The following is an 18,188-nucleotide window of genomic DNA, read 5'->3' as shown; positions in this document are numbered from 1 at the left end:
TTGGACTCAAGGAGATCCAACCAGTCCATCCTAAAGGAGATCAGTCCTGGGTATTCATTGGAAGGACTGATGCTAAAGCTGAAACTCCAATACTTTGGCCACCTCATGCAAAGAGTTGACTCATTGGAAAAGACCCTGATGCTGGGACAGATTGAGGGCAGGAAGAGAAGAGGACTACAGAGGATGAGATGGTTGGATGGCATCACCGACTCAATGGACATGAGTTTGGGTAAACCTGGGAGTTTTTGATGTATAGGGAGACCTGGTGTGCTGCAGTCCATGGGGTCACAAATAGTCAGACACAACTGAGTGACTGAACTGAACTGAACTGATTCACTAAGCATTGATGATGTTCCAGACACTGAGCTAGATAGTTTCATTGTATTTAAAAAAAAAGGTTGAGAAAGCCCCCATCTGAAAGAGAGGACAGAAACAGAGCCCAGGCAATGTCTCAACACCTTATACTCACATGGGAAAGGACAAAAACATAGAAAGTACAAATTCACACACCTCTGACATCATAGAGATATAGGAGAGAATGATGGGGTTGCTGCAGGTAAAACCATCATGGAATCACATGACACAGTAATTGACTCCACTGGAAAAGGGGCTGCTGGTGGGACCTGGCCAGATAAATTATGGCCCTAGAACGCTTGGTGGGAAGAGATTATTGATAAGCTTTGGTGGACTGAGCCAAGAGGGGTTGAAAAGATGAGATGGACTGTTGAAGCTGTTTTCTTCCAAGAAAAGTCTGATTTCAATCAAAGTCTAGCCTTCATGCTCGACTAATATTTCCCCACTTCCCCCAACCTCTGCCAAGAACCAAAAGCATCCTCTAAAACATGGATGCAGACACCCTCTCTGGCTTGGTGAATTTTAGCTGTCCTAGCCTATCACCTTTTGCCTTAAAGCTGTGTTCCTGTCAGTCTTCCTCCTTCCCCAGCCCCTTCAAACTGAAGGTGGACTTGAACGGTCCTTTAGAGGCCACCTTGAAACCACATGTGGGCACCATATCCCCAGCTAATCCCTATGTCCAGCCCCAAATCCTAGGAAACCCTTTATCAGCAGGGGCTCTGGGCCTCAGGCCCTACCAGGCAGAAGTGGGGTCCACAGACTTCTCAAGAATAATGTCATTCAGTCTAGGAGTGTGAGCAATAAAGTAATAGTGGATGAATGGGGCCAGGACAGCCTCATCTGGCTTTACAGCATCCTTATCCAGGACCCAACAGCAGGAGTGAGGAGGCAGGCCTTCCAGTGGTCACTCAGAGAGGGGTAATTCTCTGCCAGCAGGGAGATGTGTATTGAGCCCACTGGCCTCCTTGTGGCTTATTACATGGAGTCTTTGGGGCTTCTCAGGTGGTGCCAGTGGTAAACAACATGCCTGCCAATGCAGGGGACATAGAGACATGGGTTTGATTCCTGGTCAGGAAGACCCCCTGGTGGAGGGCATGGCAACCCACTCCAGTATTCTTGCCTAAAGAATTCCATGGACAGACAAGCCTAGTGGGCTACAGTCCATAGAGTCTCAAAGACTCAGACACAACTTAAGCGACTTAGCATGCATGTATGAAGCCTTTGTTCATGTTCTTGCTTCTTTCTGGAATGTAGAGTCCCACTTTCATCTAGCTTTTACCTCTTATTCATCCATTAGATCCCAGCCTAAGCATCTCCTCCCCAGGGAATCTTTCCTGGCCACTCAGTGTGAGACAGGCTGCTTTCCAGTACCACTTTCCTTTATTTGAAAGGACTCATTTCGTTTTTGCCAAAAAAGGTCTGTACAGTCAAAGCTATGGTTTTTCCAATGGTCGTGTACAGATGTGAGAAAGTGAAAGTTGCTCATTCATGTCTGACTCTTTGTGACCCCATGGACTACACTAGAGTATTCTGCCTTTCCCTTCTCCAAGGGATATTCCCAACCCAGTGATCAAACCCAGGTTTCCCGCATTACAGACGGATTCTTTACCAGCTGAGCCACAAGGGAAGCCCAAGAATATTGGAGAGGGTAGCCTATCACTTCTCCAGTGGATCTTTCCAACCCAGGAATCAAACTGGGACCTCCTGCATTGCAGGTGGATTCCTTACCAACTGAGCTATCAGGGAAGCCCACATATGTGAGAGCTGGACCACAAAGAAGGCTGAGTGCCAAAGAACTGATGCTTTCTAACTAGTGTTGGGGAAGACTCTTGAGAGTCCCTTGGACAGCAAGGAGATCAAACCAGTCAATACTAAAGGAAATCAACCCTGAATATTCATTGGAAGAACTGATGCTGAAGCTGAAGCTCCAATACTTTGGTCACCTGATGTGAATAGCCAACTCACTGGAAAAGACCTTGATGCTAGGAAAAGTGAAAGGCAAAAGGAGAAGAGAGTGGCAGAAGATGAGATGGTTGGATGGCATCACTGACTCAATGGACATGAGTTCGAGCAAACTCTGGGAGATGGTGAAGGACAGGAAAACCTGGCGTGCTGCAGTTCATGGGCTCACAAAGAGTGACTTAGGCACTGAACAATAACATCTCAGTCTGCAAATACTCATTCATTGATGTGATTATTTGGCACCAGTCTCCCACACTAGACTGTAGACTCCATAAGGACAAGGATCTTCTTTTTGCCCGATAACCTTGTCCAATGCCAGACAGGCAAGGTTACTGGACCTTCCTTGTTGAAGGAAGGAAGGAATTCAGAGAGACAAGGAAGAAGTGCCTAGATCACCTCAAAATCGACTGGACCACCATCCTGGCCCCAGGGATTTGGGGCAGAAGTGACTTAGTGGTTACTGGGTCCACTCTCCAGTTGAAGCAGGAAGCCCTAGCTGAGCATCAACAACTCCTATCTGAAGGCTCCCCATTCACTCAACCCCAGAGAGACATGTTGAAACATTTATAACTTAATATCCAAAGAGCTGCGTGCTCCTATGAAGAACTGTCAAAACATAAACACAAATCAATTTTAAAATGCTATAAACGAAGCAACTTTGGCCATATGAGATAGCAGGCCTACAGCTCCTTAGAGAGCATCATCAAAGTAGACTATTAATGAGGAACAAAGGACTCCAGCAATACCAGCCCTACACATCCTGATCTTCCCCAGACATCAACCAGAGGAACAAGAGGCCTATAAATACCAAGGCTTCCGAAAGTGTTTTCAGAACAGTACTAACATCAGATAGAGAGCTGTGCCAGAGGAAATCCTTGATTCTCAGAACTCTTGGGAGAATGGCTGGATTGTGTGATTTATTGATAAGGCAGCAAACCACAGCAGAGCTAAAATTAGTCACTACCAGTGAATGCAAATAATATGTATTGCAAGATAAACACACACTGAATACTCTGTATAGAGTCTGAAGACTACATAACACCTATCATTCAGCCATTCCTAATCAAGCCACCATGGTCAGCATGGGAGCATGATGTACCAGGCATTCTGGTGATCAACAGTTACACAGCTCTGCTGCTTTGATGAAATCTCTGGAAAGATCTTAGAAAGGAGATACATACTACAATTTAAAGAGCAGAGGTTTTGAACTCATAGTGAACTGGACTTAAATTTCAAGTCTTCCACTTACCAATTCAGATCAGTTTAGTCACTCAGTTGTGTCCAATTCTTTGCGACCCCATGAACCGCAGCACATCAGGCCTCCCTATCCATCACCAACTCCTGGAGTTTACCCAAACTCACATCCATTGAGTCAGTGATGCCATCTAACCATCTCATCCTCTGTCGTCCCCTTCTCCTCCTGCCTTTATTCTTTCCCAACATCAGGGTCTTTTCAGTTACCAGTTTTGTGCAATTAGGCCTCATCTATAAAATGGAAGTGCTATTACCTGCTTCATAGGGTTATATCAGGGGTTCATTAACTATGGTCCTTGGGCCAAATCTGGGCTACCACCTGTTTTTGTAAATAAAGTTTTATTGGAACACAGCCACACCATTTTTTTTTTACAAGTTTTCCATAGCTGTTTTCATGCTACAGTGGCAGGATGGTTACAATGGAGACAATATAGTCTAAAATACCTAAAATATTATCTTTGCAGACAAGGCTGGTCATCCCTTGGTGTAACCTGCACACATGCTATTCCCTACCTGAAACACATTTTCCATCCCCCTTTGGCTAGCCAAAATTATCTCATCCTTCAAGGTCACTTCTTCAGAGCAGCTTTCCTTTACCACCTAGAAGAAGTTAAATCCCATGCTCTATGCTCCCACTATAGCAGCACTTTGGATAAGACTCACCACATTTGAAAATACTTGTTTACTGTCTGTCTTCCTAATTAAACTGTTCACTCTTGACTGTGAGCATCAAGATGGCACCTGAATCCTAGGTCCTCACTTAGAAGGTGACAATAAGTATCCTAGTTGAATTCTACACAATCCTACCACTCCATGTGACTTCCCTATCTTTGGCAGATATTCCTGGCAGTAGTCAAAGTTTTATCTAGTGTAGAAAAATCCTGGTTCAAGTGACAGTCACTAGAATGGAAGAAACGTCAAATCCCTCATCACAATAGTGGCGATATGGGCAATGAACCCACACTGTTATTAGGACTATGCTTAATGAGATCGTCCCAGAATCCCAAAGTCATTTTATCAGCCAATATTTATCAAACATCTGCTCCATGAAGACACCATTTTAGTACTGTGGTGAACAAAGAAATATGATCCAGTTGGTCCATATCTAAGCCAAGGGCTACCTCTGAACTCAGGTCATGAGGCTAAAATTTCATATTGGGATTTCTTTTGGAGGACTAGTCCTCCAAACTAGTATATCAGATCCCAGGAAATATGACACCACTCAGTTCAGTTCAGTTAAGTCACTCAGTCATGTCCAACTCTTTGCAGCCCCATGAACTGCAGCACGCCAGGCTTCCCTGTCCATCACCAACTCCGGGAGTTTACTCAAACTCATGTCCATCAAGTCAGTGATGCCATCCAACCATCTCATCTTCTGTCATCCCCTTCTCCTCCCATCTTCAATCTTTCCCAGCATCAGGGTCTTTTCCAATGAGTCAGTTCTTCGCATCAGGTGGCCAAAGGACTGGAGTTTCAGCTTCAACATCAGTCCTTCCAATGAATATTCAGGACTGATTTCCTTTAGGATTGACTAGTTTGATCTCCTTGCAGTTCAAGGAACTCTCAAGAGTCTTCTCCAACACCATAGCTCAAAAGCATCAATTCTTCGGTACTCAGCTTTCTTTATAGTCCAACTCTAACATCCATATATGACACCACTAGATTTGCCTCTAATTCATGAACATATTATCGTGTCCTTATTTGAGCACCAGATGAAAGACAACTCACTTTTAGGGACCATATGTGTGCAAATATACAACTCTGAATGACAGAATCACACCCACTGTGCCAAGATGGGAGACCAACCCACCAAAAATAAGATTAATAGCATTCATGTCACACTCACTCCATGTCACGTGCTCACTGATAGAATGAAAAGTGGAATTGTCCACACTCTAAATTTCCCTTTCTCTCTCTCTCTTACACACACACACAAAATATATGCTTTAATTTATAAAAATTAAACATTCCTGTGGTGTCATTCCACTCTAATCCATTCTTCCCCACCTGGTTATTTACACAGCATGACAAATTATCCCCAAACTCAGTGGCTCAAAGCAACCATCTTACCATGTTCATTCATGACTTTTGTGACTGCAGAATTCAGGAGGAGCTCATCTGAGGATTACAGCTGGGACCTCCTTTACACTGCAGTCAGAATTTGACAACGTGCTATAGTCTTCTGAAAGTTCAATTGGACTGGTGTCCAAAATATCTCACTCCCGTGGCTGGCAGTGGATGCTGGCAGCAGGTTGAGAACTCAGCTAGGACTGCCAACTGGAGCATCCCCGTGTGTTCTCTGCACATGGCTTGAGGTTTTTCTCATTCTGGAGGCAGGGTTCTGAGGGTCCCAAGAGGCAGTGGCCAAGAGCAAGCGTAACAATGACCCACTCCGAAGCTGCACACCTCCTTCTCACGCAGCCTCACATAGCACCACTTCTGTACATTCTGTTGGTTCCAAGTCAGAATGGCCAACAGAAGTCCAAGGGGAGGGGAACAGACCCCACCCTTCAATGGGAGAAGAATTGTGGCCGTTGTTAATCAGCCACATTCCATATGAATAACCGTTGTTCCCACCCTCATCTTTCCTGGATTCTGAAAATAACATGCCGCTGACTGTTTCACCTTCTATACAACAAAACCAGTTTTATACGTACTATCAGAGGTAGATTTTTTATCAAAAAGGTCAAAATAATCATGTATCCCAAGCACTCTTGGGGCTCAGTCATAACCTCCATACTGGCAATGCCCATCAGTTCTAATGGAAAAGCCTCAAAAAGGAACCCACGTTACAGTTACCTCACCTGCAGCAACCAGCCTGTTTCAGACCACATAGAAATTTCTCTGTAATCGTCACTGAGTGAATAATAACCACAGCATATTCCCTCCATAGAAATGGAATACTTAACCCGTGGAGATTATTCTCAAAGTGCTTTCACCTTTTACTGCCAACAGCAGACAAGTGACGCAGGCATCTCTGGCCTGCGGTTTCCCCAAAAGCTGAGACAAGGATTTGGATGCACGGTTGACTGGGGATGTGACCCCTGGGAACATCACAGGGAAATGAGAAAGTGAGACATCTTGGGATTGTCCCACTGAGCGGGTGAGGAGGGCTTCCCAGGCAGTTCAGCAGTAAAGAATCCACCTGCCAATGCAGGAGATGAAAGAGACTCAGGTTCAATCCCTGGGTTGGGAAGATCCCCTGGAGGGGGAATTAGCAACCCTCTTCAGTATTCTTGCCTGGGAAATCCTATGGACAGAGGAGCCTGGCGGGCTACAGTCCATGGGGTTGCAAAGAGTCAGGCATGACGGGACGACAGAACACGCACACACGCTCTGAGGGGTGAGGAGGTGGGGGAACTTATTCACTGACTCCTGCCCCACTCTGCTTGAGGTCACTCCTGGGGCATTAAATCCTTGGCCCTCCCAGCTTGCCACACGTTTGAACTAAGCCCCCTCCCAACACCAGAGACTACCCTCAGGAAGAAATACGCAGGAGCCTATGTATAGAAATACATAGATGCCTGCCCTGCCAGGGTGGGATGGGATGGGTGGACTTGACCCCCCACGGTGTCTACTGTTCTATTCTAAGAATTCTTTGAGCTCGATCTCAGTTAATCCCCAGAACACCTCTGTTGTTATCATTGCTGTTTCTGTTCATGTTGGTGCCATCTCCATTTTACAAAGGAGGGAACTGAGGCTCAGAGAGGGTAACTGCCTTCGTGGCCACACAGCGTGACACAGGCTGGCCCAACCCCAACTTCTAAACTGTGCTGAAAAGCCCAGAGAGGGTGAGTGACCTGCCTGAAACCAATAAACATGCGTGCCACAATCACACATAAAAACAAGCTCACCTCTCTGCTGCCGCTGCTTAGATATTTCAGTAGTGTCCAACTCCTTGTGACCCTATAGACCATAGCCCCCAAGCTCCTCTGTCCATGGGATTCTCCAGGCAAGAATACTGGAGTAGGTTGCCATGCCCTCCTCCAGGGGATCTTCCTGACCCAGGGATCGAACTTCTCCTGCACCAGCAAACGGGTTCTTTGCCACTAGTGCCACACCTCTGGCCGTCACCATATTGTTCTTTGTAGTCCTCTCCCACTGAGCCCTATGCTGTGCAATGCAAAGCCTAAGGAGCTGCTTAACCCAAAACATCTGCATGTTCTTTGCCTCAGCAAAGCAGACGATACATGCTGTAAGTCAAAACACGCGGCATCTGTACTATACATTAGGACTCTCCCCAAGGGGACCGCTCTCTCTGCCCTCAACTGTGTGGAAACAACCCAGAAGGAATCTCCTCAGAATCAGAGTGTACTTTGGATCCACAGAAGAGAAGGGGCCGGGAACACACAGACTCAGCCAAGCACGGCTCCATCGAGGGCTGCATTCTTCCTGGAATTCTACTTAAGAGCTGTAGCCCTGGCTCAAACCCAGAAACAAGCAACCTAAACAGAATAGCCGAGCAGCGACCTGAGTCAGGGGATGACTGTTGACTAGAAGGAAGCTGGACTCTGGAGAGGGGCTCTCATGGAGGTGGGGAGGTCAGGGAGCGGACGAGGGAATGCCCTTGGACAGGAAGATGGATGGGCAGTTGTAAATCAAGACCGTCAACAAAGATGGAAAAGAATGAACCCTTTTTAGCCGTGATAAAATTTTCAATCCCGAAATACCTCTTATCACACCCATTATCAAGGTGAGAATTTAATGACCAGTCATTTAAACCAAGTCACACAGCTGAGGAGATTCGAGTCTAGATTTAACTACTCTTGAGTGTGGGTCAGACTCCAGAATTACTTCCTTTACACCCCATTGAGCACCTACAGAACACTAGATCACGTGAACACTCCCTGAAGCTAGGACTGTTCCTTGCTACCTGTTGTGGGCCCAGGACTTTGCACAGCGCCTGGCCCAGAGTAACACCATCCCAAGTGGCCCAAGACTTCACACGCAGAAGGAAACGCACGTGGCTGTCACTGGAATGGTTTTCACAGAGGGCAATCAAGAAGACAGAGCTGGAAGGGGGCTCAGGTATAGGAACTGCCATAGTGAGGAGAGAAGGAGTCCAGGTAGAGGCACGGAGACCCAGGCTTAGGGTGGACACAGCAGAGTCAGGGACCAGAGTAGACCAGAGTTGGCTAGAGTTTGTGGTTTTATCCAGTCAATCTTAAAGGAAATCAACCCTGAATTTCATTGGAAGGACTGTTGCTAAAACTGAAGCACCAGTATTTTGGCCACCTGATGCGAAGAACTGACTCATTGGGAAAACACCCTGATGCTGGGAAAGATTGAAGGCAAAAGAAGAAGGGGGCGGCAGAGGATGAGATGGTTAGATAGCATCACCGACTCAAGGGACGTGAACTTGAGCAAGCTCCAAGAGATACTGGAAGACAGAGGAGCCTGGCATGCTGCAGTCCATGGGGCCACAAAGAGTCGGACATGACTTAGCAACAGAACAGCAACAACAAGAGAGAAACAGGAGAGAAGCATAGAAAGGTGCCTATAATCATTTTTATCCTTGAATGTCAGATTACAGACTTTGGAAGGTTTAGTAGAAATTATGACTGAAGTCTAGTGATTTCTTCCTACATGCCAGACACTGTCCTCACAATTTACAGCAGGATTTCTCTACCTTGGCACTAGTGACATTTGGGCCAAATGATTCTTGGGTGTAGGAGACAGTCCGATGTACTGTAAAAAAAAATCTCAGCAGCACCCTCGGCTCTACCCACTGAATGCCTGTAACACCCTCCCACCCCCCTACCCCCATGCTTGTTGTTCAGTCGCCCAGTCGTGTCCCACTCTTTGTGACCCCATGGACTGCAGCACGCAGGCCTCCCTGTCCCTCACCATCTCCCAAAGTTTGCCAAGTTCATGTCCATTGCACCAGTCATGCCTTCCAGGCATCTCATCCTCTGACGCCCTCTTCTCCTCCTGCCCTCAATCTTTCCCAGCATCAGGGACTTTTCCAACAAATGGACTGTTCTCATCAGATGACCAAAATACTGGAGCTTCAGTATTTTGTCCCTACCCCTGTAGTGACAACCAAAAACAACTCCTGATGTTACCAAATGTCACCAGTTGAGAGCTGCTTTATGTGTATTAAGTTGTTTGCTTTTTACAACAACTCTGTAAGGCAGGTACTATTATTATCTGTATTTTACAGGTGAGGAAAGTGAGGCACAGAGAAAGTTATATAACACGTCCAAGTTCACTGGTTTTGTAAGGGGCAGAGTCAAGACATTCAATCAAGACAGATTCATTTGGAGCCCATGACTTTCTTCACCCATGCTTCATTTAACATGTTGAAAGATTAAATTTAAAAAATGCAAAATGTAGTAAGCACTGTGTTTGCTGCTGCTGCTGCTGCTGCTAAGTTGCTTCGGTCGTGTCCGACTCTGTGTGACCCCATAGATGGCAGCCCACCAGGCTCCCCCGTCCCTGGGATTCTCCAGGCAAGAACACTGGAGTGGGTTGCCATTTCCTTCTCCAATGCATGAAAGTGAAAAGTGAAAGTGAAGTTGCTCAGTCGTGTCCAACTCTTAGCAACCCCATGGACTGCAGCCTTCCAGGCTCTTCTGTCCATGGGATTTTCCAGACAAGAGCACTGGAGTAGGGTGCCATCGCCTTCTCCGAAGCACTGTGTTTGCAAGCAATTAAATAGAAATCTACATGAAGACACATGACCACCAACAACACTATGCAAAAAACAATAAGATAGGTTTAAATCAGAGGGGTGAAATTATGGGAGCCTCATTTCTTCCTTAATAATGTTGTAATTTTTAAATATAAGTGGGAAGTTTGATGGACTCCAGGCAATCGTTCTAACCTTATTTCTCCATCCATTCCCATGAATAATCGGCTGAAAACAGTTCATTCTCACTCAATCTGAGGTTCAGCTCAAATATTATCTTATCCTTCAGGAAAAGTTTAAAAGAGTCGAGCATATAATGAGGGCTCTACAAATGGAAGCTACTCTTGTTATCTAATTTACAGATCAAGAAACTAAGGCAATGGAGACTCAAGTTTCTGTCTTGCATATGTTCTTTCTGCCATTCTGCCACCTGAACGATTTACCAATCAGGTAACTATGAGAAGGAAGGGAATCAGTGGCCAAAGCAAAAGGTTTGGACTCAAGTCAGCTGGTTTCAGGGTCCCCCTGGACCCCATAGACAGAACTAAGTGGACCTCTGTGGGCCCTGAAGGCTCTGATCTCTTGTGCTTTGCTGCCCTCTGCTGGTCAAAGGCACCACGGCTGGGAATGAGCTTCTGCCTCAGGATGGGGTAGGAGAAAACCAATCTGCTTTTTGACATATAAGCTTCCTAATATCTAGGTTCGCGCCCTATTTTGCAATTTTTTACACAGAGGAGCAGGAATGGCAGCGATTCCACATGTGAGCAAAACAAAAGCTTTAAAGGAAGAATATTTTTAAAGGAAAATAAAACCTTTATCCCGACGTTCCCAGGAGCAAAACGATATTTGGAGCTCTGTCACATCCATTTCTTTCATTTAGCCCAGTTCTGGCTGGCGGGACAGTGAGGTGGGCAAAAGAGCAGCAGACCTCGAGGCAGAAAATGAGCTGGAGGTCCCTGGAGAGCAGAGAGAGCGAGTATCGGGGCACACACGCGTGCACACACACACCTATTCTGACATGCTCAGAAATGGGCTCAATCGTTTTCAGAAATTCCAGTACACTTTATGGTTGACATTTCACATCAAGAAGCTGTTAAATGGTTGTGAACAAGGCCAGCGGAGCATCAGAATGGTAGAGGAGTTAACATCTATTGAGAGTTGGCCTGGGCACATCACATCCCTAGAAGTTGGAACTGGGGCTTCCGAGGTGGGACAGTGGTAAAGAATCTGTCTGCTAATACAGGAGGTGCAAAAGACGTGGGTTCAACCCCTGGGTCGGGAAGATCCCCTGGAGGAGGAAAACGGCAACCCACTCCAGTATGCCTGGAAAATTCCATGGACAGAGGAATCTGGTGGGCTACAGTCCATGGAGTCGCAAAGAGTGGTACATGACTGAGCTCGCATACACATACAAACTTTCCCCATTTTGCAAAGTTCTGAGAAATGTTTCCCCTGTCACACAGTAGAAGGGTGGACAAGCTGTACATCTCCCAGGACCTGCCTTCCTCCAGCTCCTGTACCTGGCGGAGGCACAAGCCCTCTGGCGTAAGCCCTCTGGACCTGAGACTTGCTGGCCACAGCAGAGGAGGGGATAAGCAGAGTTGACCCACCCACACTAGCAGCCACTCCAGCTCGGAAACAAAGTCTTTCAGCCTTTTCAGAGGCAGCCTCTGCTGCTGCCCATCAAGAGAAAGAAAAGATTACATCTTGGAAAGGGAAAAGCTGGAAGCTAAAGACAAAAGCAGATTAGTGTTCCTGGGGTGACTTGGTTGCTCTGAATCATTAGGATGAAAAAAAGCATTTTGCCATCTGGTTATTAGCTTGGGACTACGGTGTCAAGCCCGTCTCCTTCATCCTGCCCTCCTTAGGAAAACATGGCCATGGGTGGTCCAGATGGCCAGAGGCCTGCACACAATGAACAGAGGCTGCTGATGCTCGCGTGACCCCTCTGGCCACAGGAAGTCCTCCCAGGCAGAACTACATTCAACCAGATTTTCCTCCCAGTGAATGGCCAGTTGGGGAGTCACGACTTCAGGGAGGAAAGTGCTGGAGGGCCTCAGGACCTGTCCATCTACCACTTCCCATTTCTTTTTATTCATGAGCTGAAATGCCCACCCTAGACTGTGTCTGCCTGCCCCCACCCCCAACCCCGCTCCTCTTTCCAGGGCCTCGGAGATGCAGTTCCCTAACCAGAGAGAGAGACACTCTTTGCGAAAAGGCTTTTTTTCTATCTCAAGATGTATCCATCCTTCCTTCATTCTTTCTGATCCCTGACAGGAGCTATCAGTAGAAACACTCTTTTGTTAGATTTAATACCGCAATGCAGGGATCTCCCACTCACCCCCACAAGGGGCTCCCCCAGACTTTGGCAGAGGGGGATATCCCAGACACAGAGGCCAGAATTCACACTGAGTAAGTGTGGGTGTGATCACCCAGATTCTTCAAACTGCGCCTCCACTGGGACTTCTGACAGGCTCCTAGGACAACTTCAGCTGACTCCTGCCAACCACTGTGTCCTGAATGTCTTCCTAATCACACCCAAAATTGAGAGCTAGAGCTGATTTTTATAGAATGAATTGGCCTTCCCTGGTGGCTCAGGTGGTAAACAATCTGCCTGCAATGCAGGAGACTGGAGTTCGATTCTTGGGTCAGAAAGATCCCCTGGAGAAGGAAATGGCAACCCACTCCAGTATTCCTGCCTGGAGAATCCCACGGACAGAGGAGCCTGTTGGGCTACAGTCCATGGGGTCACAAACAGTTGGACTTGACTCAGCAACACACACACGCATAAAAAAACAAATGATGGGATCCACTGATATTTAAGGTCACTGAACATATTCCAAATTAACATGATCAGGACCTAACCTCTCTGAGCCTTGTTTTCATCACAGGTAAAATAAAGATGATCAAAGGAACTCTAAAACCAAAACCACTTTAATGATTAGCAGAATAATCCCTGGAACCTGGGAATTCGGTAGGTTATATGGCAAAGAGGGGAATTAAGTTGCAGATGGAACTACCACAATATTATCCAGGATTATCTGAGTGGGTCCAATGCCATCACTCCTTAGAGTGAGGGAGGCAGGAGAATAGACTCAGAGGAAAAACCATCAGAGAAGCAGTGTCTGCTGCTGCTGCTGCTGCTAAGTCACTTGAGTCGTGTCAGACTCTGGGCGACCCCATAGACGGCAGCCCACCAGGCTCCCCCATCCCTGGGATTCTCCAGGCAAGAACACTGGAGTGGGTTGCCATTTCCTTCTCCAATGCATGAAAATGAAAAGTGAAAGCCTTAAAAATGGAGGAAAAGAAACTATGTTTAAAGGGAAGCTGCTAGAACTGGAAAAGTAAGGAAATGAACTTTCCCTTAAAGCCTCAAGACAGGAATGCCACTCTGCTAACACCTTGATTTTAGTCCTCTGAGACCTGTGTCTGACTTCTAACCTACCGAACTGAAGAATAATAAATTTGTGTTGTTTTAAGAATAAAAAAAAGGGTAACTCTTAAAAAGGGGGATTGTGATGATTAAGCCCATTGATGCATTTGCCTGATCTATGCAAGCGTGGGTGCTCAGTCACTTGTGTCTGCCTCTTTGCAACCCCGTGGACTGTAGCCCACCAGGCTCCCCTGTCCATGGGATTCTCCAGGCAAGAATGCTGGAGTGGGCTGCCCTCTTCCGGGGGATCTTCCTGACCTGTGGATGGAACCCTCATCGCCTGCATCTCCTGCACTGCAGGCAGATTCTTTACCCACCGAGCCATCTAGGAAGCCCTTGTCTGATCTATAGTAAGTGCTTAGTAAAGTTTTTGTTCTTACATGAATATTGATATTAATATTGATTTTATTACTGTTATCAGTTGAGATTATTGATATATAGGGATATTAATAGCTCAGAGGTCAAGGCAGAGCTCATATACACCTTTGACCCCAAAGACATACATCCAGCTTCTCGTCTATGAGAGGTTCACAACCTCAGCACTGTGACCTTTGGGGCTGGGTGACTGTTGGGAGGGGCCGTCCTCTGCACTGTAGGATGTGAAGAACACCCCTGGGCTTCACCCACTAGATTCTAGAAGCACCTGCCCTCCCATGGTGACAACCAAAAATGCCTGCAGACGTTGCCAGGTGTCTCTTGGGCAAGATTGCCCTTGGCTGAGAACCCCAGGATCTATCACATCCTGGGCCAATGATCCAATTTCTTTCTTTTATTTTTCATAATATCATAAGATGATCTATTCAACCACACACATGATTGAAGCTCATCGTTTTCAAGTTTGCAGGGTCCCCAACTGCAAGTTTCCATGAGCACAAGCAGTATCTCTGACCTAAAACAGAATTTCTCACCATTCTTGGGTCACAGACCTGTTAGCCCAGACCTACTTCATAATAATTCAGTCTGCTTTAAGCAAAAATCAAGAATCAAGATTAGAGTCTGTATCTATCTTTTCTTAACAGCTTTATTGTCCTCCATTTAATGAAGTTGTATTTCAAAACCATTTTAGCAAGAAGCAGGGGGTAAAATCCCCATGTATATATGTGTCCATAGACACACAGATACCCATCATAGTAAAGCCATCAATGCCAATTCTGTTCTAAATTCTGTTTAGAATAACAATGATTTTAGTTCTTAACTTCAGCTTTCTTGAGTGGCAAGAAGGGGAAATTCCAGTTATTGTTCGAATGATGACAGATTACTTTCAATGTTGGCTCCCTTTATTCCCACAATACTGCAGTCAACGCTTACAGGTGAAGATGCTGAGCCCCTCAAGCCTGCCTCACTGCAGAAGTGGCTAAGGGAAGCCAAGGGGTGTGATGCAAACTGAGAATAGAAATAACAGGGGGTTATTAACTGGTTCCTAGAGAAGCCAGAACAAAAGCAACAGCAAGAGTCACAGAAAATCAATGAGAAGTAGAATAAACATCACAGAATCAAAAGAGACCAAAGGGCCTGGGTCCAAGTAGGGTTCATGAATTCAGGGAAAGGGTCTGCAGGTTCTGACCAGAAGCTCTGTCAGAGAACAAGTAAGCACACAGCTGTTTTAACGTGAAACTGAAGAGTCACATCCCCATCCCACAGAAAAAACCCTTTCAGGGTCTGTGAAGGTGAGCTGGAGGAAAACAGGGAGGAACCAAGCAGAGACGTCAGGTGAATGCTGCCATCATTCCAAGCCGGTACCTATGGTTCACCTGCTCGCACGCACTTTTCACCCTGATGTCTGTCCTGCTGTTGTGAACACTGACCTATTCACTGACACTGTTATTACTGGGTGACTCATCACACAGGAGATGGGGGAAGAGGAAGAAACAGACCAGCGTGACCATCTAAGGAGAAGAAAGCCATGCTCCCTGAGCTCCAGGGAGAGCAGAGATGAAAACAGGGATGCTTCCTGTTGGTTTAGTCATAGCATCGCAAATGCTAAGCGGGGCCACCTGTGTGACTGTTTGCCTCATGTGGGCCAGTGACCGTGGGAATGGGGCTCAGAAGAAGCACTTTGGGGGACGGGGGCGCTGCCTAGCTTTGAAATTGAGTAGCTAGACAAGCCTGGGTGGATTGTGTTTCTCCTCTGAGTTGTAATTTCCTTATCTATGGGAGTCAGGTAGGAGCACCTGCCTGGAGTAACTTGTGAGGTGTCAAGGAGAGAGAACTGTAGGACAGGTAGCCTGCACACCTACCTTGGTTGAAGGAAAGAAAGTTTTGGGCCTTCCTTGATCATTAAGGCAATAAGACTGGATTTAGAAGGCCTTGTACCTTAATTCCCAGTCCATGGCAGAGTCAACTGGTCAACCATTCCACTTGAGGAGACCCCTCACTTACAGAGTCTCTCCTTACCATCTTTCAATTCTGAGAAGGTCCCTCTGTCTTGCTGGGTTATTGGAAATCTACCGTCCCAGAACAGTGGCTTGCTTTCTACATCAAAGAAAGAAAGAAAACCCAATTCCAACCCAATACTCACTACTATCAGGCCTGAAAATCCCACTGCAGTCCAAATCTAATCTCTCCACTCTTCCCACCAACTTCCTTGCCAAAGATTCAAACATGCAAGAGTTTCCACCAGCCTAGCCAGGATGCACTTTTAGGGACAGAAGAGAAAGACCAGTTTCCTTACTGGTTGATGCTCCTAAGCATGGTATTCTGAAAAATATGGTGCATTTGGTTAAGCACGTCCCCCTCCCATCTCTGCAGGTCCAGGAGTAACCACAAGGGACATTTCATCCATATGTTTCTCATTCAGTGGAATGTAACGCACTAAAACACAGAGAAGCAGAGCAGGGCCAAGGTGGGTTTGCGTGCTATCTCGTTTGTTTTTTACTCCAGAAGCAGTAAATAACAGTTTCCTGAAAGCAAACTATCTCAACCCTCAAAATATTTACCCTTGAGCCAAGCACAGAATCTCCACACTGTACCATGGTTAAATCATGCAGAAACGTATCTACAAAACAGACATAGAGTTACAGATGTAGAGAACAAACCGTATAGTTACCAGGGGGTAGGGAGTGGGGAGGGATAAATCGGGAGATTGGGATTGACATATGTACACTATTATATACAAAATACATAACAAATAAGGACTTACTTATGTAGCACAGAGAACTTTACTGAATACTCTGTAATGGCCTATATGGGAAAAGAATCTGAAAAAGAGTAGTTATATGTATAAGTGATTCACTTTCTGTACATCTGAAATGAACACAACATTGTAAATCAACTACACTCCAATAAAAACATCTCTAAAAATCCATGTCAGCTTTGGAAGAGCAGGGATTCTCCACTAAGTTGTTTGAAAAAAGCATATCTAATAATTATAGAGCACCCACCTGCCCAGTTATATCTTCCTTTTTGTGTGAAATCCCCACCTTTGGGGATAAAGTGTTGTTGCCTAAAAGACATATTTACAATCATGTAAATAATAATTGGAGTGGAATTTTAAAGTTGGAAAGAGAAGTGTGTTTCCATAATAAAAAGTACAGAACATAAAATAGAATATGTGAAACATCCTCTTGATGCTTAGGAATGTACAGAAGATGCCTTGATTCTCAAGCAGATGGGGAAATACATCAGGGTTCCTGTGGAGTGCAACATGTTTATGTTCATCAAAAGAGGAGTTGAAATGTGCAAAACACTGATACAGGAGAGAAATATTACCTTAAGTCTTCCTCCATCAATCTTAAATGTGTTTGATGTTAATGAGCTTGTTTCCTGCTTCTTAGTTTTGCAGTTAAGCCTGTTTGACTTCCAAGTGGGGGATTATTGTTCAAAAGTTCTGACCTTTATTGGTTTAAAGTTTGTCCTATTCTAGAAACAAAGATGTAGAGAACAAATGTATGAATACCAAAGAGGAAAAGGAGAAGGGATGGGATGAATTGGGGGATTGGAGTTGGATATACACTAGTGATGCTACGAGTAAAATAAGAGTTTCCCCAGTGGTTCAGTGGTAAAGAATCTGCCTGCAATGCAAGTGAGGTGGATCTGATACCTGGGCTGGGAAGATCCCCTGAAGAAGGAAATGGCAACCCTCTCCAGTATCCTTGCCTGGAAAATCCCATTGACAGAGGAGCCTGGGAGGTACAGTCCATGACATGGCAAAAGGGTTGGACACAGCTTAGTGACAAGAGCCACAGAAAATAGATAACTAATGATAACCTATTGTATAGCACAGGGAGCTCTATTCAGTGCTCCATGGTGACATAATGGGAAGGAAATCCAAAAAACAGGAGATATGCATATACATATCAGATCAGATCAGTTGCTCAGTTGTGTCCGACTCTTTGATCCCCATGAATCACAGCACGCCAGGCCTCCCTGTCCATCACCAACTCCCGGAGTTCACTGAGACTCACGTCCATCGAGTCAGCGATGCCATCCAACCATCTCATCCTCTGTCGTCCCCTTCTCCTCTTGCCCCCAATCCCTCCCAGCATCAGAGTCTTTTCCAATGAGTCAACTCTTCGCATGAGGTGGCCAAAAACTGGAGTTTCAGCTTTAGCATCA

Source organism: Bison bison, unplaced genomic scaffold (assembly GCF_000754665.1).
Source record: "Bison bison bison isolate TAMUID 2011002044 unplaced genomic scaffold, Bison_UMD1.0 scf7180017864108, whole genome shotgun sequence".
NCBI classification, from domain to species: Eukaryota; Metazoa; Chordata; class Mammalia; order Artiodactyla; family Bovidae; genus Bison; species Bison bison.
This window is presented reverse-complemented; position numbering follows the sequence as displayed.